Source organism: Mastigoproctus giganteus, chromosome 12 (assembly GCF_048544385.1).
Source record: "Mastigoproctus giganteus isolate SK-2022 chromosome 12, ASM4854438v1, whole genome shotgun sequence".
NCBI lineage: Eukaryota > Metazoa > Arthropoda > Arachnida > Uropygi > Thelyphonidae > Mastigoproctus > Mastigoproctus giganteus.
The window spans coordinates 150,586,163-150,612,982 of NC_143586.1; the positions used below are offsets into that span (position 1 = coordinate 150,586,163).

At 38.5% G+C, this 26,820-nt stretch overlaps 1 protein-coding gene across 1 annotated transcript in view; it reads left to right on the plus strand.

The window, feature by feature from the left end:
- Positions 1–720: 720 nt before the first annotated feature.
- LOC150077510 (myosin light chain kinase, smooth muscle-like) overlaps positions 721–26,820 on the plus strand; it is a 70,749-nt gene continuing 44,649 nt past the window's right edge. Inside the window, exon 1 of the mRNA XM_090386412.1 lies at positions 721–974. The gene's annotated coding sequence lies outside the window, so the exon portion shown is untranslated. The remainder of the gene's footprint in view (positions 975–26,820) is intronic.

The window sequence follows — 26,820 nt, forward strand, 5'->3', positions numbered from 1 at the left end:
GAAAAGACCCGAGTTCGAGTCCCTTCGGTGATGGAAGTAATTTTTGTGGGCCTTTTTCACGACGTGGCTGAGTTAGTCAGTCTCAGCGAGGGTAGCATGGTTTTTTCTCCCGGAAACTCGGGTTTTTCGCCCAACAAACAGAAAATCGACCTCAGAACACACGCAATTTACAGACAATACACACAGAATAACATGACCTTAGTTGCTGATGCTCCCAAAACCCTACAACAACAACTGATACAGTGTCTGAATACAGTTGGCTTATTATCGAATTCAATCAGCAGAAGGCAGACTACGCTCTCCATCAGGGAAAGTGTACACCAATAATATTATCTGTCAAGAGGTTTTATAAAGTAATGCATCCTATTTTAAATAATAACAATTCATACATAATATTTTATTATGGCGTTGAAAACTAATCGAACTCAAAAAAGCAAAAATACAAAATACGAAGTACGCGCATATTTATCTACGCAACATTATTAATTGAGCATCGATCACAGAACAGAAATGAACTTATTCACTGTTGACCAACTTTTTTCTCCACTACTTTATTTAGTTTTGTTATTGTCTGTCACGAGGACACTCAATCAGCCTAGTGCAGGAAGACGGTTTAAAGAAAAGGGGGAATGGAGAGAGAGATTATAATGGAAGGAAAAACTCTGTAAATTTGGGTACATGTCCCAGAAAGTTTGGCACGATCTGGCTGTCGTTCGGGACAACCGGCACGCGAATAGAGGCATTCCTACGAGCGGTACTTGAGTGCTATCTGCTGTCGAGAGTACGTGTCACTCCGAGCTCGAAGCTTAGCGCTCACTCTGCTGTTGCTGGTGCGTGGAAAAGTGTGAGGGGTGCTTCTTTAGTCTCGCATAAAGGGTGGGTGTTTTTCGTTGAACGTTTCAGCTGCGGGAGTTTTATGAGTGTGGGTTGTTGCTGTCATAGAGAGCGAGCGCACAAACATACGCGGACGTTTGGTAAGTTTTGTTTCTTTTTTATTTTGTAAATATATTCACCAAAGAGAAATTTTAAGTATTCAGAGGAAGTTTACGCGCGAGGCTTTATTGCATTTGGAAGTGCCGTCAGAAAGGTGCCAGAAAATTAAAAAAAAAAGAGAAGCAATCAATCCTGTTCTCTTTATCTCTAATAATTTGAATGTTCTTTCAAATATTCGCAGAATTTAAGTACTTAGGGACGATGAATAAAAGTTTATAAACGGTTTCTATTAATTAGTTTAACTGCTGAATTTACATAAGATTAATTAACGACTTAAGGCAATTATTGCGAAGCATTCCAGGATTTTTGTGGCTGTTTCGTGTGTAGTATAAGCTTTTAGAAAGTTTACGTTTAATTAAATTATTATTTATGTATTTGCTTCCTTAATTTACTGACGTTTTGGGGATACCCCGAATGCGACATTATACACGTACATAATCAAGATCCATTAATTTAGACAATCGTAACCTGTTAATAGTGAATATTTGTTGTTCTGTAATTAGCTATCTAACTGCGCCATTGCATTTGCGATTGAGTCGAAAGGTGAGAAAGATTTCTTTCTTCCTCCTCCCCCACCAGTTCTCCCTTAGCCCATGGTCCCCACTACGAGAAGTAAATAAAGTGATTAATTTTATGGCCAGGTTGTTATGTAGTTATGCTACTGTTTGTAAAACGTCATAACTTGAGATACAAATAAGATTTAAATTGATCCCCCTTTTTTTTAGCTTAGCACCTATGTCGAAAAATACTTCTGTGGTGTTAGAAGGGGGAAAATCACGTAGTGTTAAATGTAGTACTGTGGACAACGTGCCCACTAACAAATGAGCAGGTGAATGTCTGTATTGCGTGTTTAAAATTTCTTTGCTTTTTTTAATGCACTTCAGCTTATTTACGCTCAGGTAAATTAAATTTGGATTATTTGTAATTACGTATTACAAACGATTTGAAAGGAATATAAAATTGAAAAACGGCAAACGTTTTTTGAAATCATGGAATTTGATACCCGTCCACTAGAACTGAATATAAAACAACAGATCAGGAACCCATTTAAAACCGAAGTTCATTAACTTTTATTCAACAACTAAAATACAATGTTTATATACTAGCATTATCGATTGCAGTTAAGGACTAAGATCTCTTTAATTAAAATTGATTCAAGAATAATTATAAAAGTGAAATAATTATATCAGTGATGCCATCAACACTAATAAATCGCTGAATGATACGCATATACCAAAACGTTATTCCAATACGGGTTCTCTTCAAAAAATGCTGTTTAAAAATGGGCCCTTGTGCAGCAGATGATTATTATCTATTTTTTTGTAACTATCGGTTGACTTTTAAGGATCTTAAAACTAAACTAATTCCTCCGCCTTCAGTGAAGAATGATCTTTATTCAGCATTTAAGGAACTGGTGATGGATATTCAAATAACTGAGTTGTTTGTACAGAGCAAGTTGCCAAACTCTGAAACAGTGTAATGTAGTCAGCAAAACCATAGATATAGTTTTGTCAATGGAAGCAAGCACATTGATATGCAAGAGAAAGCGTGGGTGAAGGAACCCGATCCTTGAGGTGCTCCAAGATTTCCTGGGAATTTAGCGAGCGCAATCTACCATTACACTCACCAGAATTCCCTGTACTAAATTTATAGTCGGTGTTATCTAACTACATGAAAGCGTGAATAACCTTGAAATTAATTGTAAATATAAATTATTAGACGTGTACAAATCTAATAATTACTCGAGTTCATGTGGCACAAGCTCAATTTCACTTGCTAATACATGAACAGCTATAATGGAGAGAAATTGTGTGGTATTTGATTCGTTAGCTGTACTCTTCTCTCTCTTTCCGTATTCCTTTCAACCACATAATTCATGGTACCGATTGCTATTGAGTTTCTCATACAACAAACTCAAGTTGTATGAAAAACGCTAGAATTCCACCCCCTCTCGTCAACAAACTCAATTTAAGTTTGTTGACGAGAGGGGGTGGAATTCTAGCGTGAATGCGTTGCGGAATAGAAATCCTCTCTAGTAGAGGTATTCGCTATGTGCACACCACAGTGATTATTATTTGCATTCATGCAATTTTTATAATCATGCCTGTAATTTCAATATACCGCGAAACTAGTATAATATTGGACTTCAATACCCGAAGAGTTGTTGGCCGTGGCGCACTATAGCCTCAGCTGAATTTGCGCCAGAAAAAGAGAAAACAACTGGAATAGTGTCATTTTTAGAAATTTTATGAAATTATAGCACAAGAAAAGGAAAAACGTCATATTACTTAAATTTTGAAAGCGAAATACTCAAATTTCGCTCATATTTTGGCTCTTTGTTCTCTTTCCACTGTACATTTTATCGTCGTCTCGATCTCCTTTTACATGATACAAATAGACCCCAGAAAACGAATTGCTGAAATTTTAAGCAGTTGCTGGGTAATAGATAGACATAGGAGTGTTTCCATGCTTGAGAGAAAGAAATGTGTACGTAACACCAGGTTAAACCTTGAAGAGCATTTTTAAAAATAAAAATTTTATATTTATTTATTTATTTTTACCTTATTATATATTGTTATATCGCTCGTTTTAGTGCATCGAAATTTAACGATAAATATTTTAATTAATTTAAAATATTTGTAAATATTTTAAAAATAACCTCACTAATGACTCCTTTTGAAAGAAGACATTTTAAATAAAAGGAATGTTTATTTTCAGGCGAATTTTTATACAATAATCAAATATCACGGTTTTGGAAAGCAACAATCTGTAATTACAGAAAGAGAATTTAATGAATTTCACAATGGATAATGCAATAATAAATTTGTCAACCAATTAGTTCTAGTATTGGAATGATCATCGAAGTAGGCAGCAAAAAATGGACTTTACAGTTTTTCCCTTGATGGATTTGGGCTTATTGATTTACTTCGTTTTCATACTTACTCCAGCACTTCATAGGTCTGTACAGGAGTTGCTTTTAAGGATGAGCGGAGCTAATTTTCTGACATATTGTAATAAATGACCGAATAAGCGCGTATCCGATTGCTATGGATCAAAATGAATCATTTTGATCCATAGCAATCAAGCATGAAATGACTGAAACCGTGACCGACAGATCAAATCTTTGGCATCATTATAAACTTCTACTTTCAAGTGTACGTAATGTCTTTTGAGTTTATGATAGGCACTGTTTTTTGAGGTCCTGGCAATCAAACGATAAACCTTTTAAAACAGCTTTATAGGAAGGTTACATGATAGTACACCGGACCGCATCAAGAGATAATTATTTATATTCCAAATGAGCTAGTTCAAAAACAATTCATCTGCGGCTGCAAGGATTCCAACAGTGGAATGTGGAGGCAAGCCAATATTGAGACCATTCTTTAAGAAGTGGACAGTCTCAAGGTCAGCGTTAGTATCTGAACAGGTATTTAAAACTTGAGAAAGGTTTCAGTAAACTAGCTGAGATACATAATTTTCTTAATTTAAGGGTAAGCATTTCCTTGTAGACTGCTGCTGCACGCGAATGTTCTTTATAATCTACAAAAAAATAAAGAACGGTAGCACTCTGAATTGCTGCTCTCGGGAAATACGAAGCACACTCATCTGGTTTCATGTTATGTCAACAAGAGACATTCGGTGCAGTATACTCGTATTTCATTTGTTACTTTTATATTTTTTCATGTAACCCTAGTTGAATAGAGCGAAAGCCTGCGAGCTCCCAATCGTAGAGCGGTTCCTTATCTAAAACTTGATTTCTCAAACATTTGCTATGGTTGTTGTTATTATGAAGTTTAATGACACGAGGGCTGTTGAGGCCAAATTGTGTCAGTTCATAGTTTATTTTGTGTATCTTATAACAATTGAATTATATAAACATCCTTCCCCCATTGGAGAAAATGGTCATCATGAGAGACATGAAAATATAACCATGGTGGTACAGGAAGAGTTATGTCCTGAGAAATGTTACTTAGATCAACATTCCAAGTATGAAGTTCAGTCTAAGCGACACAGATAGGTTTTCATATGACTTTTACTCTCATAAAAGGAATCCACCTGGTATTGTACAAATACTCTCAACTACGGTGCGATGGAAGACTTCGGATCTTAGCAGAATAGTGAGACAGCAATGTTTTCTGCGAAGTTGTAATGGCGGATCATGTGCTTCAGTGTAAAGGCTTTGGACTGGAGAAGTCTTAAAAGCTCCCAGGGCTGTCCCTAGAGCACTGTTCCATGATGTGTAGCCGTTATAATGTGCTTATCCTAGTAGATTCGTGTACCAGAGAACCGTAATCTAGGCTTGCACGGATTAGAGACTTGTAGAAGTGTAGTAAGGTATATCGATCTTATCGAAGTATTTTCAAATAGTTTAGACAACTAGTTCTTAAATGAGTGATGTGAGCTTGGAAGTTTAGCTTGTTTTCTAATATCAGTCCAAGAAATCTAACTGTGTTAGCAAGTGGAATTGGTATTTTGATTTATTTGTAGTTCAAAATCAGGAATGCAGGGTCCATGGCTTGCAGAAGTGAATGGCAGTGCATTTCTTTTCTGGTAGTCGATAACCGTTCTGTGACGTCCAGAATTCTATTTTGGTTATGGCATGTTGGAGCTGGTGTTCATACTTTGAGACTGACATGAAATGGTAAGTTCATCCGCATACAGTAAGCTTCAACGGTTTTTGGGATATCCCGTGTCATGTTGCTAACTCGAATAGTGTTGAACTAAGTATCGAGTCCTTTGGAACCTTCCATCTGAATTTGAGAAGTACAGTGTGTATTTATATCGGACCTGAAAAGAACGCAGGCGCAAGAAATTTTGAATTATTTCAGGCAACTGGCCCCTTAGTCCTACCTAGACGGTAAACATCATTATAATACCATGACGCCAGGTAGAGTAAAATACCTTTTCAAGATCTTAATCGACCCTGACTATATGCTGCTTCGTGACGAAGACATTATGGTTATGAGGTTCGGCTTTGATGAGCACGTCTAGGGTTGATCTGTTTTTTTTTTTTTTTTGAAAGATATACTGATGATCTGGCAGGAGATACTGTGACTCCAGGATCCAAGCAAGCCTTGTCTTGAACCATCCTTTCGAAAATTTTACCTACGCAAATCGTGATAGATGTTGGCATATAATTTTTAACCAGGGTAGGATCTTTGCCTGATTTTGTTAAGGAGATAATGAAAGAATGGCGCCAGGAAGAAAGATAGTAATTTTTAGAGAAGATCCGATTGTAGAAAATCAACAGGCTACACAAGTCCTCATAAAGAAAATGCTTTAGCATAGTATAATGAACATCATCTGGGCCTGCAGCACTGTTGGAAGATCTATTTAATGATTATTTAAGTTCCATTATTGTAAAGGGTTGGTGGTACGGAAAGGAGCGGTGCGAGAAGTTTTTATTAGTATTTAGTATTAGCAATGGCCACATTGTGAAAGGAAGCCTATGGTTTATACTGCACCAGCTAAAAAAAATAATAAATAAAATAATAATAAGAATTTTTTATAAAATAATAATTAATAAATAAGAGAAAAGGAAATGGACAACCTAATAGTTTCCCTCCTCCCGTTGGTAATTATCCAGCTGACCTTTGAATTGCCACACATGTAGGTAACTTATTCCGGTAATTTATAACTCGCTGGCTAAAATAAAACTTCCTGCAGTCCAATCTAAACATTTCCCTCCGTAACTTGAAATTATGGCTCCTAGTTCTAGAATCATTTATAACAGTAAAAATTTCTCCTCATTCATTTTGCTTATGCCTCTCCGAGCCTTAAACACCTCAATCCAGTCTCCTCTAAGGTGCCTATTTGCCAAGCTCTTCAACCCACATATTCGAAATCTTTCCTCATATGAACGCCCTTTTGCCGATCTCGCCAAGGCGGGTTACCCGTCTCTGGACCCTTTTGAGAAGAACAATGTCTTTCTTTAGGTGCGATCTCCATACCTACAGATTATGGTATGGAGATCGCACCTATGGAGATCACCTAAATCCACAGTATTACAAGTGTGGTCTAACAATAGCCTTATATAATGGGATTATGACGTCCTTATCTCTGCTAGCAATTGTTCTATACATCATCGATAGGACACCATGGGCCTTCCTTGTAACCGGTTTACAATGCTCAGAGAATTTCATGTCTGACCGTATCGTAACACCCAAGTCCCTTTCCTCCAGTACCGGCTGTAGTTGAACTCCACCAAGTGAATAAGTTATTTTGGGATTACTGTTTCCCAGGTGTTAATACCTTACACTTTGCTGGATTAAAGCATAGCTGCCATTTTTCTGACCATACCTGAAGTCTATCTAGGTCATTCTGAAGAAGCTCTGCTTCGCCGCGATCATTAACTACTCTATCAATCTTTACATCATCTGCAAATTTAGACATCACGCTCTCTGTTCCTTCATCGATGTCATTTATGAAAATCAAAACCAACAGTGGTCCTAATACTGATCGTTGCGGAACCCTGTTTCTTACATCAACCCAATCTGAGGAATAGCCATTTGTCACAACCCTCTGCCTCGTGCCCTGAAGCCATCCAGCTATCTATCTAATGATTTTCCCTGTGATTCCAACCTGTTCCAGCTTATAAAGTAACCGCTCACGCGGGACTGAGTCAAATGTTTTGCTGAAATCCAAATAAACACTGTCCAAATTATTCTCTAAGTCCGGCTCTTGAGTGATCCTATCAAAATAGCTAACCTGATTAGTTAAACAAGATTTTTCCTTTACAAAACCATGCTGAGTATCCTTCAGAATTCCATTTCTCTCTAAATGATCCCGAATTCCAACTTTGTTCATTTTCCCTACTACTGAAGTTAGACTAACCGGCCGGTAATTTTCCACTTCACTCTTAGAACCGCCGTTATGTATTGCAGATACATTGGCACTTTTCCAATCCAACAGAATCACTCCCGAATCCAGTGATCTCTCATAATTAGCCTTAATGGCTCATTGCGCTTACTTGCCACCTCACCTAAGATTGTAGGGTATATGCCATCAACCCCAGGAGCCTTACTGGCCTGTAGGCTCGAAGGTTTTTTTTATTAAATAAACATGTGAAATTTCAACATCATTAATTACTTTTTTTTTTATCTTCACTACCAGAATTTCCCTTTGATGCGAAGAGTTTTTTTTTTTTTTTTTTTTTTCTTCTCTAAACATCGATGCCAAGTAACTATTTGGTTCATCTGCAACATCAGATGGTTTATCTAATACTATCCCACATCCATTACATAAGGATCTGATCTGTTTTGTTCTTCTCTTTGCATTTATATATGTGAAGAATTCCTTATCCCCCCCCCCTTCTTTGCTCCCTTTGCCAGCGATTTCTCATAATCTGCCTTTGCCAGACTAATTAACTATACTAACCCTTTCAGTGGCATCATTACAGATCAATTTGTAGCTGTTATGGGCTTCAGTACTTTTTATTGCTCTAACTTTTCCATGCTGTCTCTGCTCAAGTAGTCTGGCAACTTCGTTATTCTTCCAACTTGGAATCCTCCTCGTGGACTATTTTTTAATGATATATATACGCATTCAAGGTTTCATGTAGCTCTTAAGCCGTCGCAATTTCCTTTCCTGAAGTTATAACCCATTCCTTTGCTTTTAACTACTGCTACCTCTCATCATCATCCACCGTAGAACTCGGTGCTCATTTCCTGCTTCTGGTTACTGTACTCTCAGCCCTATTATGTCATCTGGTTCATGAGTGATGAGGTCTAGAGTATTCTTTTCCCTAGTACTTTCCATGACATGTTGATACAAATGGCAATCATCTAGTTGATTTAAAAATTTTGTTCCCCCACGTGGAGTTCCTTCCCATGTGCTCCAATCAATTAGAGGCAAATTGAAATCACCCACAAGACATTCACGCTTACTCGCCCATTTCATTTGCAAGTAGAGGCTCTCATCATAATCTTCACAATCACCTGGCCTGTAGATTACTCTCTCTCATTATAATTTTGCTTCCAACCATCTCACACCATACAGATTCTATACTAGCAGGTGAAACGTCTGAATCCAGGAAACCTTTCGTCATGCTCAGGCTGCTTTTAATAAGAAGCATGATCCCACCACCCCTTCTATCTTCCCTGTCCTTCCTAAATACATTATGCATACCGTACTGAAACTGGTCATCCCTATCTCCTGGTGGCACCACGTTTCAGTAAGCCCTATTATGTTAGCGTTACTTGTCTTAACGAGCAGTTCGAATTCACTCATCATATTGACGACACTTCTGATATTATTGTACAAACAATTAACACTTAGTGTTTTTGTATAGTTAACTACCCTGACACACCCCTTATAGTTAAAGTTCGCTTCCCTGGTATTAGCTGCCCTCAGAACATCTTGCTAATATGTTCTGTTGTGGTAACAAACAAGAACTCTTGAGGTATGTGGAAATGTTAATTTGACCAATATTATCAGATAAACGCGTATCTGTATTACCCTTGTACCTCTAAACAGCAGTTTCCCTAAACCTTTAATGTATCCTCAATACTGGCAAAAACTCTTGCATCACCTTTGTTTAAATGTATCCCGTCTCTACAAATCAGATTCCTTCTACCTACAAGTGCGGGCCAAGCTGATAGAAATCCCCCCCCCCCAAAGGCCTTGCACGGTTCTTCCAGTCTTGAGTTAATCCACAAGGCTTTCAGTATATAATCCCTCCTATCATGCCTGGGCATAATTGCAGACACAGACATTGTGACGTAACCCGCGGCATTTCTTCAGCATGGTCCTAGATTTGTCTACCAAATCGTCACTTCCCACATCGTGTATGCTTAGTGCCATTAGTCCCTACATGAATAATAATATTCGCTTTATCCCCCTTAAAATATGACAATCTGTTGGTGACATCATTAATAGCTCCTCCTGCCAGACATACCCTGGTTCTAATTTGGATTTTATAGCTTTATGTACCTGATTTGATCTTCTGGAAGAAGGATGCATAGATTATGGCAAACGATTCTGGTAGCAACTTCTTCAGGAGTAGACACGTCTTTCTCTTCCCAATGACGTATCGGAGAGAGCAGCCGAAGAATTTTGCTATTTAGGACATGTATCATTCTCCAGATGAGTCGATGTCTTTGTGATGGTTGAGGCAAAAGCAATCCCACGAATCATGATTTGTTTTCCGTCTAATTTGTGTTGCTTTAGCCGTAAATTTTATAACCAATTAAATTACTAGTGGTAGGACACTTGCGGAAATTATTCTAAGCACGGTTTTTCTCCTGTTTGGGTGAAAGCAATCTGTAATCCACCAGTGAAAACGGCCCCGGCTGCCAAGCGATCTCAGTGCGTTTTTCAAAGCGAGCTATCTAAAGAGCTTTTGCCATTGTATATACTCTGTTTATTTCTGAATACCGTTTTCCTCATTTTATATTTCAGTAGCTCTTTCATTCTACAAGGAGTAGGCAAAGGCCCAGAAAGGAAAGAAACCTTTGTTTCTTTTTCTTTATCACTTATACAACTAATAGCCGCTTTGTCATCTCGTGGCACTGTTCCTGCCTCCCCGTGGCGGGGGTTGATAACCTGGGAGGAAAAGACAAACCCCCAGGGCCAAAAGGAGCCAACATGGATATAAGTAACTATCCACCGTTAGAGCCCTCGAGCTCAAGATCCGAAATTCCTGACAACGACCATGACTCCAATCGTCCGAAGCGACTACGGACGGAAAATCAGAATAATGACGTGCCAGCATTTCTTATAATGCACTCATCCACGCAACCTGTTGGTAATCTATCGCCTTTTCTTATACAGAAATGTTTAGAATCAGTTTGTGATCTCCTAAAATGGTTAAGCGAGCGTCTCCAATCTGGAGACCTTCTAATTGAAACTTCTAAGACAACTCACTCAGAGAAGCTGTTAAAATTAATATCATTTAACAGTATTCCAGTGTCAGTTACGCCCCATAACACTCTTAACACCTCTAGAGGCGTTATCAGCGAATGGGACTTGCTATCCCTGTCAGAAGAAGAGATAACACAAGAACTCAGGGAACAAAAAGTGACTCATGCGCGGAGAATAATGACCAAAAAAGACGGCAACCTACCACCAACCAAGTCCATCATTTTGACATTTAGTACTCCGACTCTTCCGTCTTCTGTTAAAGCAGGTTATTTAAATTGCAAGGTTCGGCCCTACATCCCAAATCCCATTTGCTGCTTTAAGTGCCAGAAGTATGGCCATTCTCAGACGGCATGCCGAGGCGATGCTATGTGTTCTATTTGTGGCTCTAAGGAGCATTCCCAAGGAAACTGTACAGCTTCCATTCCTACTTTCTCTAACTGTAAAGGAAGCCATCCTACCTTTTCTAAAGCATGTGACCTTTGGAAAACACACAAACAAATCCAGAAATATAAGGTTGAGCATAAAGTCACATACCCTGAAGCAAGAAAGCAAATACTGTTAACCATGCCTAGCCGATCATACGCATCGGTCACTAAAAACAGCCGGTCAATTGCAACTCAAACAGATGTCCCCATAGAACCAACCATTTCGTTTGCCACCTGGGCCAAAACTATGCTAATATGCAATAAAAAATCTACAGTTAATGAGACCAGCAGCACTGCAGTCAGCTGACCAACTGATGCCATCTCAACCTTTCCCGAAAGAACATAATCTGTTAGTGTTGAAAATCAAAAGACAATCAAACCACGCTATAGCAACATGGAAATGGAGGTTCAGTCAGAGGACGAAGACACAGTACTAGAATTACATGCCAATGATACCATGGACACGGGACGCCCAACCTTTCCCAGGAATAAAAATCAAAACAAAACAGACAGAAACCTCAGAAAAAACAGTCAGTTCAATCTTCTTCAAATAAACCCAATCAATAAACCCAAAATACTTACAGGAAACATTTTTATCACCAAAACTTTCACTCAAATTCAAAAAGTATACTATGTTTAGGCGAGACAGGGATTCTGACTCTTCTTCTCGTGGAGGAGAAGAAGAGTCAGAATTACTACTATTTTTGCCAAAACTACCGTACTATCAAGACATCTCCAACTAGAAACCTCCCTAGAAGTTGTAGCAGTTCGGATGGCAATGCGAATATCATTAACTCTTGCATCTGTATAAATATCCTTGTTCCCAGATTGAACTTGACAACCTTTTAACACAACTGCCACTTCTCACTCTGTTCACTCGGTGATTTCAACTGTCACCATACATTGTGGAGATCGCCCACTATGGATAAGAGAGGCCAATTAATTGAAACTTTCCTAGATAACCATAATCTGACTGTATTAAACACCGACTCTCCAACTCGTGTTCAATTACCTACAGGTACAACATCTGCCATAGACTTATCCATGTGTTCAACATCTCTTTTTCCAAGTATGTAATGGTTGGTGTTGAATGATCCATTCCACAGTGACCTTTTTCCCATAATCAGCTCAATTCAAACATAGGTCGTATCATTCCCTAAAGCCTGTACATCTTGGAATTTCCACAAATCAGACTGGAAAAAACTATTCTACTTGTGTCCTACTCAACAAACAGTATGTACAGCAACAGCATATTGATCACGAAACCGAACACATTACCAGCCATATATTATCAGCGGCCAAAATTTACATTCCAAAATCCAACCAGAGCAAGCGGGTACACCAAAACCAGTGGTGGAATCAAGATTGTTCCTTAGAGAAAGTAGAAAAAAACCATGCTTGGAACCAATTTCGCAAATTCCCCACTACCGCCAACCTTTGTTTTCAAAAAACAGAGCCAAAGCACGACAAATTAGGAAAAAAGCAAAACGTGACTCCTGGATTAACTTCGCCTCAACTATTAACAAAAATACTGACACTCGGGTTATATGGAAAAAAATACAAGCTCTCAATGGAAAATTCATACCGTTACAGTCTCCAATAATACAGTGGAATGAGCAGGACCTATCCTCTCCTACTGACATCGCAAATGCTTTAGCAGAATTTTTCTATAATACTTCCGCCTCTACCATCCTAGATTTACTTGTCATAATTGAATCCAACATACGTAACACCTTCATCAGGGGACAGCATTTAGTTATGGTCAACCTGGATATTCAGAAAGCATTCGACACCACATGGCGTCATGGTATTATCAAAGATATGCATCAGTTAGGGTTGAGAGGCTATCCCCCTCAAATTATTCAGAACTTTTTAAAGTTACGTACCTTTCAAGTCAGATATCAAAACTTCCTATCAACATCTCACATTCAAGAAGAGGGTGTCCCACAGGGTTCCATACTGAGTCCAACCCTATTTGCAATTAGGGTCAACAATATATTGAAAGATCTTCCTAAAACTATTGAAATATATATGTATGCAGATGACCTCACCATATCGTGCCAATCACAAAATATGAGTACTATCGAAAGACAGTTACAAATTACTACAACCAGAATGGAATCGTGAACTTAACGCAATGGATACCATCTTGCTGAACAGAAATCCACTGCCACTCATTTCTGCAAACTCCGATGATTCGATCCTGAGCTAAAGATAAATGTGTCGGTTTCCCTTTTTAACACCATCCGTTTTCTTGGCTTGATACTAGATAGAAAACTGAACTTTCAAGCACCCGTGGACTATCTTCGAACCATCTGCTTGAAGAAATTGAATATCCTTCGGTGTGTGTCATCCATGTCATGGAGCGCTGATCGGCATACGCTTATCCATATTTATAGAGCTCTCATCAGGTCCCGTTTGGACAACAGGTCTCCAGTGTATGACTCTGCGATTAAATACCATCCAGCACAGTGCCCTTCGGGTTTCTCTAGGTGCTTTCAGAACCTCCCCAGTGCACAGCCTTTACATTGAAGCCCACAAACCTCCCTTACATCTTCGAAGGAAAATATATGCCGCAAAAATCCGCAGTCTTTCCTCTCGCTCTAATTTGAAATGTCTGTACAATACCGAATGGGACTCATTTTACAACAGTAAACCAAATGAAAACAGACCTGCTGTACTTAGACTTAAAGAACTAACTCAAACGTAGAATATTGAAATCGGCAATATATGTCAGGACATAACACCGCCTGATCCACCGTGGACAAATATCCCTGAAATTTACGATGACTATTTCCAACAGTGGGGAAAGAACACCTTGTGTCCCTTTTAATATCGTACAGTTACATCAAACTCACTCTGCTTCTAATTCACAGACCTGTAAGATCTATACAGACCGATCAAAAACTGAGATCCAAGTAGGCGCTGCTGCAATCTTTCCATCATTCACCACTTCTGTCTCATTACCTGTAGAATGCAGTATCTTCACTGCTGAGCTTTATGCTATTAACTTGGCTCTAGATCACATTACTTAACTTCTAATTCCATCTGCCATAATATTTACAGACTCCCTCAGTGCTGTCTCTGCCATAAATAGTAATACCAACTTCTCTTACCGTGTAATAAAACAAATCCATTCTAAATTACTTGTGTGTAATGAGTCAAACCAAACTATGACATTCTGCTGGGTCCCAGGACAATATGGAATAGCCGGCAATGAAAGAGCAGATCATGCAGCCAAACAATCAGATGCTACTCTTTTGCAGACTTTTCAAACTCCATATACCGATTATAAACATATTATCCGTAAAGCATGTTACACTAGCTAGTCACTAATCTGGAGAGGTTATCCAGGAAACAAACTATGCCAAATAAAACCAGAACCAAAGCGGTGACCCTCCAGCTTCCAGAAAAGCAGACGAGAAGAAACAATTTTAGGAAGGCTTAGGATTGGGCATACTCATCTCACTCACCTCTATCTATTAACTAATGACAGCAGTCCCCAATGTACATCATGTCAAGTACAACTGACCATTCGCCTTATGTTAGTGGACTGTCCCCACTTTCAAAACATCCGCTGAGACACGTTTAAATCAATTACTAATATGCAGACATCAATAAATTTAATGCAGATTCTGGGAGATGATCCTAATAAAAAAAGAACTATTTATTTTCCTAAACCGGATAGGAATATATAATATAATATAGTTATTTCATATTCACCATTAGAAAGACACAATATGGCCCTAGCAGCCTATGTATCGTTGAACAAAATAACAACAACCAGTGAATGCGATATGCCTTGAATTTTGGAATAGAAGCATCAACTGCAGTCAGAATCTCATTGGTTAGGTAAGTAGTTACATCACATCTTCAATAAGTTGTTTTTGAACATAGTCTGTCTAGAAGTGTTTGGGCAAAATAGTCAATACAGTTATTTTTATACGTTCAAATGGATCGTTGATCAGGATTTGAAGTCAAACCTGTTTGTAATGAGAAATAATTAGAAAGTGATCACTGTTAAACTTATCCATTAATATGCTATTGGCTACCAGAGAAATAAACCTGATCACAACTGGTAGCATCCAAATCTCCAGGTTCGTTTCTTCGCGAAAGTTTACTATAGTTGCATACAAGTACTGTATTAATAAATCCAAACTTGACCTTAAAGTCCAAAAGTAGAAAGCTTGAGTCTTGTCTAAATGTCAGTTTTCTGGTGCCTTGCTAAAGCCGCGGTCGCAAATTCTGACCATCTTTGCACATTTTTAAATTTATGATCCATCTTCATCCTTTCAATGTAAACAGATTGAGTATCATAGGTATATGAAATAAAATTCATGGGAACAAGCCAACACACCAAAGATGACATTATGATAAACAGTTGGTTATCTTTATCAATCTTTATTAATTTGAGACGACTTCTCGAATTTGCGTAAATCATTTAACATTACTGTCTTTATCAAACGTAACCAACTGGAATTCTACCACTAAGTGATTAATTGCAGCCGGTTTTCTCATGGAAATTTCGGTACAATCTTTGATTCCAAATTCAGCGCCTACAAGCTGCGGTCACTTGAGACGGTAGGAATTTGCAAAGCCGTCATCCCTATAGACCTTGGCGATTCTCAATTCTCATAATTTTTTCCCCTTCCGGAGAACTCGGTTTTTTTATCCAAGGAAATAGGCAAATCCATCATAAGATCATCTATATACGGATGTCTAACGGCCTCAGTTTCCTCCTTAAAAATTAAAACAAGTTATACATGCTAAGAAGCATTGAAAAAGTTTCTTCAGAACAATCGTTTAACTGCCATGGCTTGTACAGAGCTCTGGTTTCAGGTTAAAGTTAACATAAATGAAACTCTGATGAGGAATAATGGCTCTTTGGTAGGATATCATTGAAATAGTGACTGGCGTAGCAACACCATTGGCTGCTGCTTCTATGTGCGCATCAGTTAAAATAACATCGTTATTATAATTAAATAATAAGAAAGAAATTATTAAATTATGTTTATTCCATTTTATATAAAAACTTTCCAATAGAGAAATACGTAGATGAAGCGATTTATTAATCAGAAAATTTGATACTTCGCCGAAACTGATGAAGAAAAGTATTGGTAAGTGTCTGAAGTTCGTGCTGAATGGGTTAATAACAACACTAACCAGCAAGCATTCGAACCTTTGCTGAAGGAATGACAGACGTGTTCTAGTAAAAGCATTAGTTCTCATATTTCGGTGCCACTTTCTTTCGAGGAGTAATTTTTATTACCGGTTATACGAGCTATCGTTGTTCCTCTGTGCAGTGGCAACTCTATAAAACTAATCCATAGTGAGATTGTGTTCTGGAATGAATTAAAAGAGAATCTTTCTTCTAGAAAAGCAAATATCATTTCCTTTTAGTGCTACATCAAGAAGACTGTGGCAATAACATCAAAATTGAAGCCCTTCTGGCTTTCTTTAGCAAACTTTCAGTTTAATAAGTATTTCTGTTGAATTTTCCTTCCACAATAAAGAATAATAGAAGCATTATTATCCGGAGAATGCACATTCTGTAGGCCGCCATTACGTTTGTTGTTGGTTCCAAAGTCTGTATATTTTAGTAACTGGTCTTTTAAATCAGTTCCAAGACTAAGGATTATCAAAAATAAACAATAAAATTATTCGATAAATAAAAATAATCCCCATGAACTTTGGCAGTTCAGCTACATCTTCAGTATAGCCCACCATTTAGAACTTCTAGCAGTGAGAAGAAGCTGGAAACTTTCCAAGAGCAGACACCGAGCATCTCAGAAAAGCTGTCATCGTGATCGCTATTTTCTTCGTATAATTTCATTTTCAAATCTAGACGTGCTCTCATCCTTCTCTGACATTATTCACAAACACTTACACTGATAAGAAATTTGAACAGGGCAAACATATCATCATGTCCGCGTTGCTTATCTTTGTAACTTGTTAAATCGGTATATTTTTCTAATACTTGTTCTCATGGTGGCTAATGGAGTCGGTGATTTATAACTTTCATTTGCTACAAATAAGCGTGTTGTACTTCGCTTTACTAATATTCGTACAGAGCCAAGGAAAGGCAAGGCGTTCTACGCAGATTACTTCCATCATTACTTATCTACACTGCCGTAACAAGGACAGGACGGCTAATTTTAGAGAAGCCAGGAAGCGAAATATGCCCTGTATATGTCGAAGGAACAGGCATTAAAAGAGAATAAAAAGGTAAGAAGTGCAAGGGAATTAAAGACATTCCGACCTTGAAGCATAATTTTAGGCTAAAAGAAGCGTTGAAACTGTTCTAGATAAGATTACGGTATTTGAACATCATAAATTTCTGATAAATGGTAATCTTATATCCTGGGAACACAGGCTTTTTATTATTTATTCAACGTTCATTGCTATTAAAAGCAATTCATACTTCGTTTGCGCTCTTGATCTCGTCGCTAAGACAGTGCTAACATTATAATTTTGCTTTGCGATACTGCTTGGGAAGGTGAGACAGAACTTCACAATTCAACGTATACTTAATCTCATCAATAACTCTAATTTTTAGGTCTTTGGAATTGAACAGAACGGTGGACAACTTTCTCGATTTTTCGGGGACTTTACGTTGATTGAAGGAAACTTTGCTGTAGCTTGTTATTGCTTGGATTTAATTGGACAGGTGTACTATCGATTAAACTTGTGACCATTCAGGTAACATAAATAGTCCTTATAGGGAAGGTGAGGTTATTTAAAATTTGACATAATCGGAAAAATGTAATATTATAGAGAAAGGAACGGAGGATTTCTTTGATGATATTAATGGCTTCACGCTTCAAGATAATGTTCAGCAATGCTAAAGAATTTAAAGGATAAATATCTTTTATCGACACAGCTTCCAGTAATTCCCAAAAATAAGGAACTGGACTGATATTACACGAATTTCAGCGACAACATAACCATCCAGTCAACCACGGGCAGTGATGGACAGCGGCAAAGTTCTCAGCAGTTAAATAAGGTGGACATTTGCCAAATAACTTTGTTTTGATGCGCATCATGAGTTTTTTAATGAAAAAATGTCTGGAATATTAATTAAATTCCTTTTTTTTTTTTAGTTCCCAATCGAAAGGCGTCGTAGATAACACCCCTTTGCGACATCTGATTTGAAAATAGCCTGCCTGATCCAAGTCCTGACCCAATCTTTGTATGCCGATTGGAGATATCTTAGCGCATCAAAAATATCTTCAGTTTCGATCGTGACGAACATGGGACTTTTTAATACACCAAATATTGCTTTGAAATAATTGTAACGGACTCATCTGATTCAAATTCTAGAAAATAATTGCACGGATTCTTTAGCGCGATGAAAGGCTGTTACAGATAAGCCTAATATTACTGTAATCTGTAAGAAAATGGTGAGCAGCTTTAGCAATTTTATTCTTATACTTCTATTCTGTAATCTGGTTGCTTTGATTTCTTTGTTTTTTATGCATGAACTGATATCTTCCTCTGCAATACACAAGGAGGATTAAAGTGTTGTTTTGTTTATATACCTGTCCTTACAGCAGAGACTTTCAAAGTGTCGTGATTAGTCTGAATTCATGGAACTTAATTAAATTAAGAAATTTAACCTGAAGTACAGAAAAAACTTAAATAACTTTTCTTTAATAAGGAGGCAGTCTTTCACTATCCACACCTATTTCACTTATATTAAAATATTGCATATGATCTTTCAATATAAGCGAATCATTGTGTTATTTATAACAAGGTCATGCCATGAAAATCGGATTCTGAAGAAATTATCCTTCGATAATCTTTTAAACCTTTAAAAATTGCCACTTTTCTTGGCACCAAACAAAAGGATTCATAGCGCGACAATTTTCAGAAAAAACAAGTTGAGATGAAAAAGTTCTATTAAAAATTCACTCTACAGAAATCTCGTAATTCTTCCAAAGAAAATATCGCAAAGGAAATGTTAATTCTTGTGCTATAACCAGTCAACCCGCGGCAGGTTAACAGAGAATGCCTATAAAAATTACATCTGTATCCTTTCGTTTAATTAATTATCTTTGATATTTTAAATAGATTAAACTCTTTCAATTTCATTTATGGATTTTTTCTTTATAGATGGAAAGTTTTTAAAAACTCTTTATTTAAATAATATATCTACCAGGTGGTATCGTTTCAGGTCCATTCATATTGGCTCTGGGATTTTGGTTTGTAGTAATGAAGCTTTTAGATGGAAGCTATCTGACTTCTTTGTATTAACTATCTTAATCATAAAAATGGATTCGAATCTTCGATAATTTTAAACGCATAATTCCTAACGCATTTGAGCTTTACCCATTAACATAATATAATTATATAACTGATGTGTGACTGCATGTCAACATCCAGCCCTGTTTTTACCTTGTTCACTATTTCTGACGATGAGTTATTTTTGGAATTTCAAGTTTTCCACTGCCACCAGTACTTTTCCCCTCAAATTCAATTAGCATTTGTTGAATACTTGGTAAGCATTTTAATTTAAAATGGTTGCCAAGACCGAATTTTATAAATTTCCTAACACAAATTCATATCCAAAGTCATTTACAGGTATTTTCTGTGAATCATTTCTGGAAAGAAAAGAACGAGATCTAAATGTAGTTGTAATCCTAACTTCTAAATATATACTTCCGCAGCCAGAAATGAATAATGAATCGGCGATGGCATTTTCTTTGTTTATTTAGAACCACCGATGATAAGAAGCAGTAAAAGGACATCTACTTATGTTGCTACCACTTCTTGGTCTCCTCATACTTCTCCTGTGATATCATGAGTTCTCTGCACTCTCAAGGTGACAGCTCATGGATGCCAACTCTATTTTCGCTTGCATTTTAATACGTATCAAAATATCATTGAGACCGTTGGATGGTTACACACGAGGTGGTATGCCGTCAGTCTTCGTCATAGAGGAGGTCCTTAACGAAATACGACGTGTTCCGTGACGTCACTCAACGTATGATAAGGGATATTTATGTGGGTTTCTTTCACCGTTATTGTTGCCGCCAAGAAACGTGCCCCTATGTCTTTGTACTGATCATTGACGCACATCCACTGGCTTCCTTTGTGGTGTAAAGCTGCAAATTGAAAACAGAATCCTTTTTCTGTAATGTATTAGAAAAGAAACTTATTTTGGATTCGTTCATCGGAAGATGCTGTCTCAGTTTTAGAAGTCGCTTATTTAAGGAAATATAAAGCTTCATATTTTTTGGAACCATCTATAATAAGAAAGAATAGTGCAGAATCTGTAGAATTATGACACTGTCCAAATACAGATTTAGTGGTGTGAAATTTATTGGTTACCATATTGGTTTCTGTTACAGTTAATATCTATGAATACATGGAGTGGACTTAGTACTAGACCACCTTAACAATCTGCGCCCTATAGATGATGTTTCGATTTAGGACATCAAGATACCGACTAGCTTTGCAGGACAGAACAGACGCTTTTGTCCTCCTCAAGACAAACTCCAAACCTGAGTTAGAAACGTCGTTAGAGATTGAAATTAGAAAATGCCCAAATACCACTGATAATACAATCAGATTAGGTTCGATATTTAAAAAATCAGTAGTTCTAAAAATAAAAAAAAAAAAAAAGCTGAAATTGTTACCTTTCTGATTATTAACATGCTTAACTTTAGCATGTTAAGCTTAAGATTATTAACATGCTTAACTTTTAGATTATTAGTCGGATTTGAGAACCGAACCTTTCAAATAACATTTTCCATAATCAGTTCATTGTGATAAATCGATATTAGTTTTAAAATGCAGTACCTTTTTTAATATATTTTTTTCATTCGTTCGGGTGTTTTAACCAACAGAGGAAGATGGTTACGAAACTATTCAAGCAGCTAGAAACCTTGTTTCATGGCTAAGAATGAATTCGACCTACTTAGCTTCTCTAGTAAACATGCGTAAATTTTTTTCGGTGTGTTTTTAGATTCTAATTTGTAGCAGAAGGTTTAAACAGAAAGTCAGCTGTTGAAGAGCATGACTCGCATTTTGTTTATAAGTTTCAAAATATAATAAAAGTATAAACATTCCGCCATATTTTAGTTATCTAAACACTCTACACATAGGGATATGTATTTGCATATTCATGGCTTTAGAAATTTTTATTCTTAATTTAGTTCTTTAAAGTGTCCTGGTTAAAATCTGACTTTATTTTTCTTTTCAAATATCCCCAAGCGACTCCTACAAAGAGATGTGAACACAGAAATCTCCAAACGCAAGTGACACTCAGAAAATTCAGTTTTAAACACAACAGACCAATCAAACCTACTATGGAATTGAGGGCAACTTTCCATTTGAAATTCACTACTGTTCTTAGAAACATCCGTTTTCACTGGCAGGTCATTGGCATCAGGTCTGAAAATGGACTGAAGACAAACAAATAGTATCAGAAGCATATCTTGCTGGGCGCGTTATGGGGTGGGTTGAACTTCTAAAAAAAAAACCTTCCAGAAAAATACTTAAACTTTCAAGGAACTCATATTAGCTGCCAAAGCAACGCAGTATAGTAAAACATTAAATGTAATTTTTTTGTGAATTTTTGAAATGGCAGAAATTTAAATTTTATTATTATTCAAAATTTCGATATTTCCTATATTCTTAAATATTTTAAAGAAAAATCGTCAAACCTTCACCCAACTTCCACGCATGATTTCTTTTGGACAAAGTGCAAAGTGTGTTAGTTGTCTGACGATACCAGGGGTTCTCCCCACCTTCGCGTTGTGTACTCTGTTTGTGTAGCACAGAACTCTGTGAAGGCCACAGATTTAAAAAAGTGTGGGGAGTGGACAGGGATGTAGTGTTGTGTACCGTTGTTCTTCTGACAGTTTAGCCGTTGGGACCCACCGTTACCGCACTTGGCCCCGGGGAGGCAGGTCAGGTACCCAGTAGATTTTTTGTACTCTGGCAGGCCCTGCCACCTAGTTTCCAAAGATTTCAGTGGCAAGGGCCTATGTGAAATAAAATAAATAAATAAAAAAGGGGGTGTTAACAATAGCATATAAAAGGCCAAGAGAGGTTTATGTAAGCATGGTTTAAATTTGGGCGTTAATTGATAAGTTGTGTGGGGTGTACACTGCGAGTTAAACAGTAGGGGAAGACTGAAGGCTGGGGGTAAAAAAGACAGAGGTATGAGGACGATAGAGAAGGCGACCCTAGAAATTCAGTGAGGCAGGCCCATGCCTCACCAGGCAGAAGAAGGGGGAGGAGACAGGAACCAACTCCTCCCCTCAAGCCAGGGAGGAGAGTAAAAGAAAACCACGCTAGAGTGCTCGGTTTGATTGCCAATATGGCTTGTGGCAGAAAAGCTGCTGGTGTCTCCAGTGTCTGGGTTTGGAGTCTTCAGTGGGATCAGGTACTGATAGATCTTACAACTGAATCTGCAGTTGCTGATATCAGCCCGATGGAACTTGGATGAACGAATTGAATTTCAGTTCAATTGAACTTCGAAGAGGTTGGCGGTTGATGCTACTGGAGAGAATCTGACTCAAGTTATTGGTCCTGGTGGTTTAGGCCCCTTAATATTCTTTGTGTCTTGAAGACGTCCTGTGCAAAAGTGGTGAAGTATTTATAATTGTCATGGGTATGAATTAGTATTCATACCCATGACAAAGGACCAAGAATATATTCTTGGTCCTTTGGCAAATTAATAATCTTTGTGATCAGAATAGATCTCAGGTGGGCAGGAGCGGCAGTGCGTAGCACACGCTTCTTGAATATACCAGGGTTCGAGCCCGTGACCACCAAATACGGAGGATGCGGAAAGGTCAGGGAATGACCACCGCATATCCTCGGAACAATATGGCCTTAGTTGCTAATGCTCTTAAACCAAATAAAAACAACAACAGATCTCAAGTGTTCATAGTCAAGACAGTCATACATTATATGGCGCCAAGACTCGTCAGTGCCACAGTGGCAGCCTGGATCGTCTATGATGCCCAGAGACGTTAAGTTTTCTTGTATCGATTCATGGCTTGTGAGGAGGTACGTTATGCACAGGACAGGGGAAAACCAGCTAGGAAACGTGAACATTACTTCAGGGATGAATTTCTTTGCAATTGCTCCCTTAGTGGATGCCGTCCATCTGTCCTGCCAGGTGTGTGCGAGAGGTGCCTTTTCTCTGTCTTGCGATTGGTTGATGGTGAATCCAATGGTTGGTAGTGGATATTCCTTTGGAAAGATGATATAACATGCTGCATCTAATTATTTCAAGGTCCCGAGGGAGGACTTGGAGAACAGGAGTGCTCACCGTGCAGCAGGCTCTGGTGATGGTAAGTAGTATTGCTCTTTGAATGGTGGCTAATTTCTTCTGATTTGTGAAAATAGTTGCCCGGTGATACCAGACCCCTGCAGTATATGAGATCGCTGGAACAAAGACTGCTTTATAAAACAGGACTAGGGTACATCGGTTCAGACCCCAGTCCCTGCCGGTGACGCAAGGGTCATAAACTCTGTGTAATTTGTTATCTTCTTTTGGATATACTGTAGGTGTGGGAGGAAGGACAGGTTTGAGTCCAGAATTACACCAAGGTGCTTAAGCTGGGTGTGGTGCTTGATGGTTGTGGCATTGATCTTAATCTGTGGTGGTCTGGTTTAGCTTAGGTTCCCTTTAAGTAGGATGCTGGGGGTTTTCTCAGCCGAGATTGTCAGGTTGTGCTGGGTAGCCCACTCCTGGAGGAGCCGGAGTGCTCGGTTAGCAGAAATTTCAAGCTGGGCTCTTGAGCTGGCAGGCACGGAAAGGATCAAATCGTCTGCATAGGCTTGGGACTTAACATGCTCAAGATCTTGATTTAGGAACTCATCCAGGACCATGTTCCAGAAAGTTATTCCTAGGACCGAGCCCTGTTGGCATCACCGGGGATATTTCTGATCACCCTGGAATAGGGAGCCCCTACACTGACAGATCTGTCACATAGATACCTTTTAATGCAGGAGTAGAGATTTTGAGGAATCTGTGATTGCCTGAGCCTGCCAAGGACGCTCGGCCACTGAAGTGAATCGAACGCACCGGCGAAGTCGACTGGAATTACAAGGAAATATTTTTCAGGTGTGGATTGAACAGATGTTATGAGATGCAGATTCTATCAGGTTATTTAGTGCGCCTACTGTCGAGCGCCCCTGACGGAATCCATACTGGTTGTCGTCCTGTAAGTTTGTGTTTGTATAATAGCTGTGAATTCTGGATACATTTATTTTGGACACAGGTCTTGACATCGGCACTGTCTGTTTACTACATATGTCTCTAGCAGCAATTTGCCGAATACTCTTGAGTAACTGGCTTCCGTAGCCAGGTGATCACAAGCGAGAATGTAGTAGCACACGCTCTTTCAGTAAACTGGGGTTCAAGCCCATGACTGCTAAATACGGTCGATCTGCCAACCGGCACTGGACCAGCGTGGCAGATTATTGTCAATTCCCTCAACATGACTTGCTGAAGAGGCCTTCTGCCCAGCAGTAGATTGACAATGGCTGCAGATTTATTTATTATTATTAAATGTCGTAGCAGCTGTCACAGTGTCCGATGAACTCGTCCACGATGTCAATGTCCGCCGAAACGTTTTTAACTCAGTGCACTAGTTAACCAGTTCACGGATGGAGTTTTCTCTAGGAAACCGACCGTACAATACAGACACGATAAACTAACAACAGGCTGGAGTAATTCGTTGTGAAGTGATAACTGGGTCCTGCACTCATTGTTTTAAGTTTCCACAGGTGAATATCTGATAGATTTATGGCATGAAATCAAAGGGGCAAAACAGCCTGTTTAATAACAACGCCACTCTCTAGAAATTAATTCTCTGCGGGATTCGTGTGTTCATCGATGTGGTGGGTATTATGAACATATGTGGAATTGTTTTGTGCCTTAATGATATGAAGTGTAATGGGCAAATAAATGCTTCTTACTTCACTTACATTTCAAGGAACTTTTTAACGAAGCTTCCAGTTCATAAGAACATCACATCTGTATTATTACTTTTCCTCAAGACGTACGGAATTTTTTCCAGAATTTTAATTATTCTGTTTAAAGTCCGTTTTTATATAAAGTAACCGAAAAACATTTGCATTTGGGTTATATAAATATAACTATTCCTTGTCGGTTATTGCTTCTTATGAATAAACAGAATTTAACTACTGATTATGCCAATTTTATGTTTTACATGGTTCCTCTCAAGCTGGAGAAGCTTCTAACAAACAAAAAAATGACCACAGAATACGCGCAATTTACGGACATATTACATACGGCACAATATCTTATTCTATTCTAATAGGCCAGAGATTCCCAAACTCCAGTATGCACTTCCCTTAGGGGATGTACCTTTTCTTTGGGAGGGGGGCGTGTTATTTCTTGCATTTTTGAAGAGAATATTGATAAACATTCCATATCCAAGTATGAAACGTATTTTATTTCAGTTTTTTAGATGGAATGTATTGATGTATACACTTATATTAATTTATAAAAGTACACTGAGTTAGCTTTGCATTCGCAGCACTTTCCAAATATCTCGGGGATCACCTTTTTCCCCCAATTCAGCCCGTAAGCACCTTGGCATGGACGCCACAAAGTGTTGCAGAGTGTCCCGTGGTAGTGTTACTCATGCGTTGTACAATAAGGTATGAGGCGCAAAATAATTTTGTTTAGTTTGGCACACTGTCAGGTGGATGCTCGTATTGTCGAATGCCCTTTTTCAGTAAGTCCCAAACATTCTCAAATGGGTTAAAATCGAAATAGTAGGGACATGAAATGACGGAGAATTCACTGTCATGTTCCTGAAACCAGTTGCAACCTGTCGGGTGTTGTTGTGTTGTGGTGCGTGTTGTCCTCTTAATAGACGCCGTAGTTGTAGTTGTCAGCGTATCCAGACAACTACGTTTTCTTAATAGACACCGTAGTTGTCTGGATACGCTGTCACGTAGACAGTGATCGGAGGAGATGCACCCAAACTGGATATTCCGCAACTGCCTGTGCTGATTCTCCTGGGTGTCATGCCTGGAATGCTGACACAGACTGCAGTTGGCCTGACCACTGTGCGATTCTTTAACCTGAAACTGTAATAGCGGCGACCCCTCCAACATACGGCTCCCCGAGCCTATGACTTTAACCCCATCCCCAAACACCTCTCCTGATGCGTCCTACAACCATAAATGCTTTTGCTGCTCTTAACAGTGGAGAGTGGGCGTTTCCACAGGGATGCCCCTCTATCCCTTTAACTTCCAAATTCTTGGTGAAAATCTTTGTATCATCCATCACCTATACTCCATAACTTATACAATCGTCCCCGTGCTGTCTTCCAATAAAGACCTCTGCTTTTTTTTTTTAAAGCGCGAGCCCTCCCTGGTAAGCTCGGGCGACACCACTGTTTGTCTCAGCCAGAGACTTTACACGTTACTTTCTGTCTCACCTTCTCGTGGTAATGGTTAGGGCAGCGAAAGAGGAGACTTTGGTTTTCTAAGGAACCCATGGCTAAGAGGCCAAATGACCAATGCAACACTACCAGACTGCAAG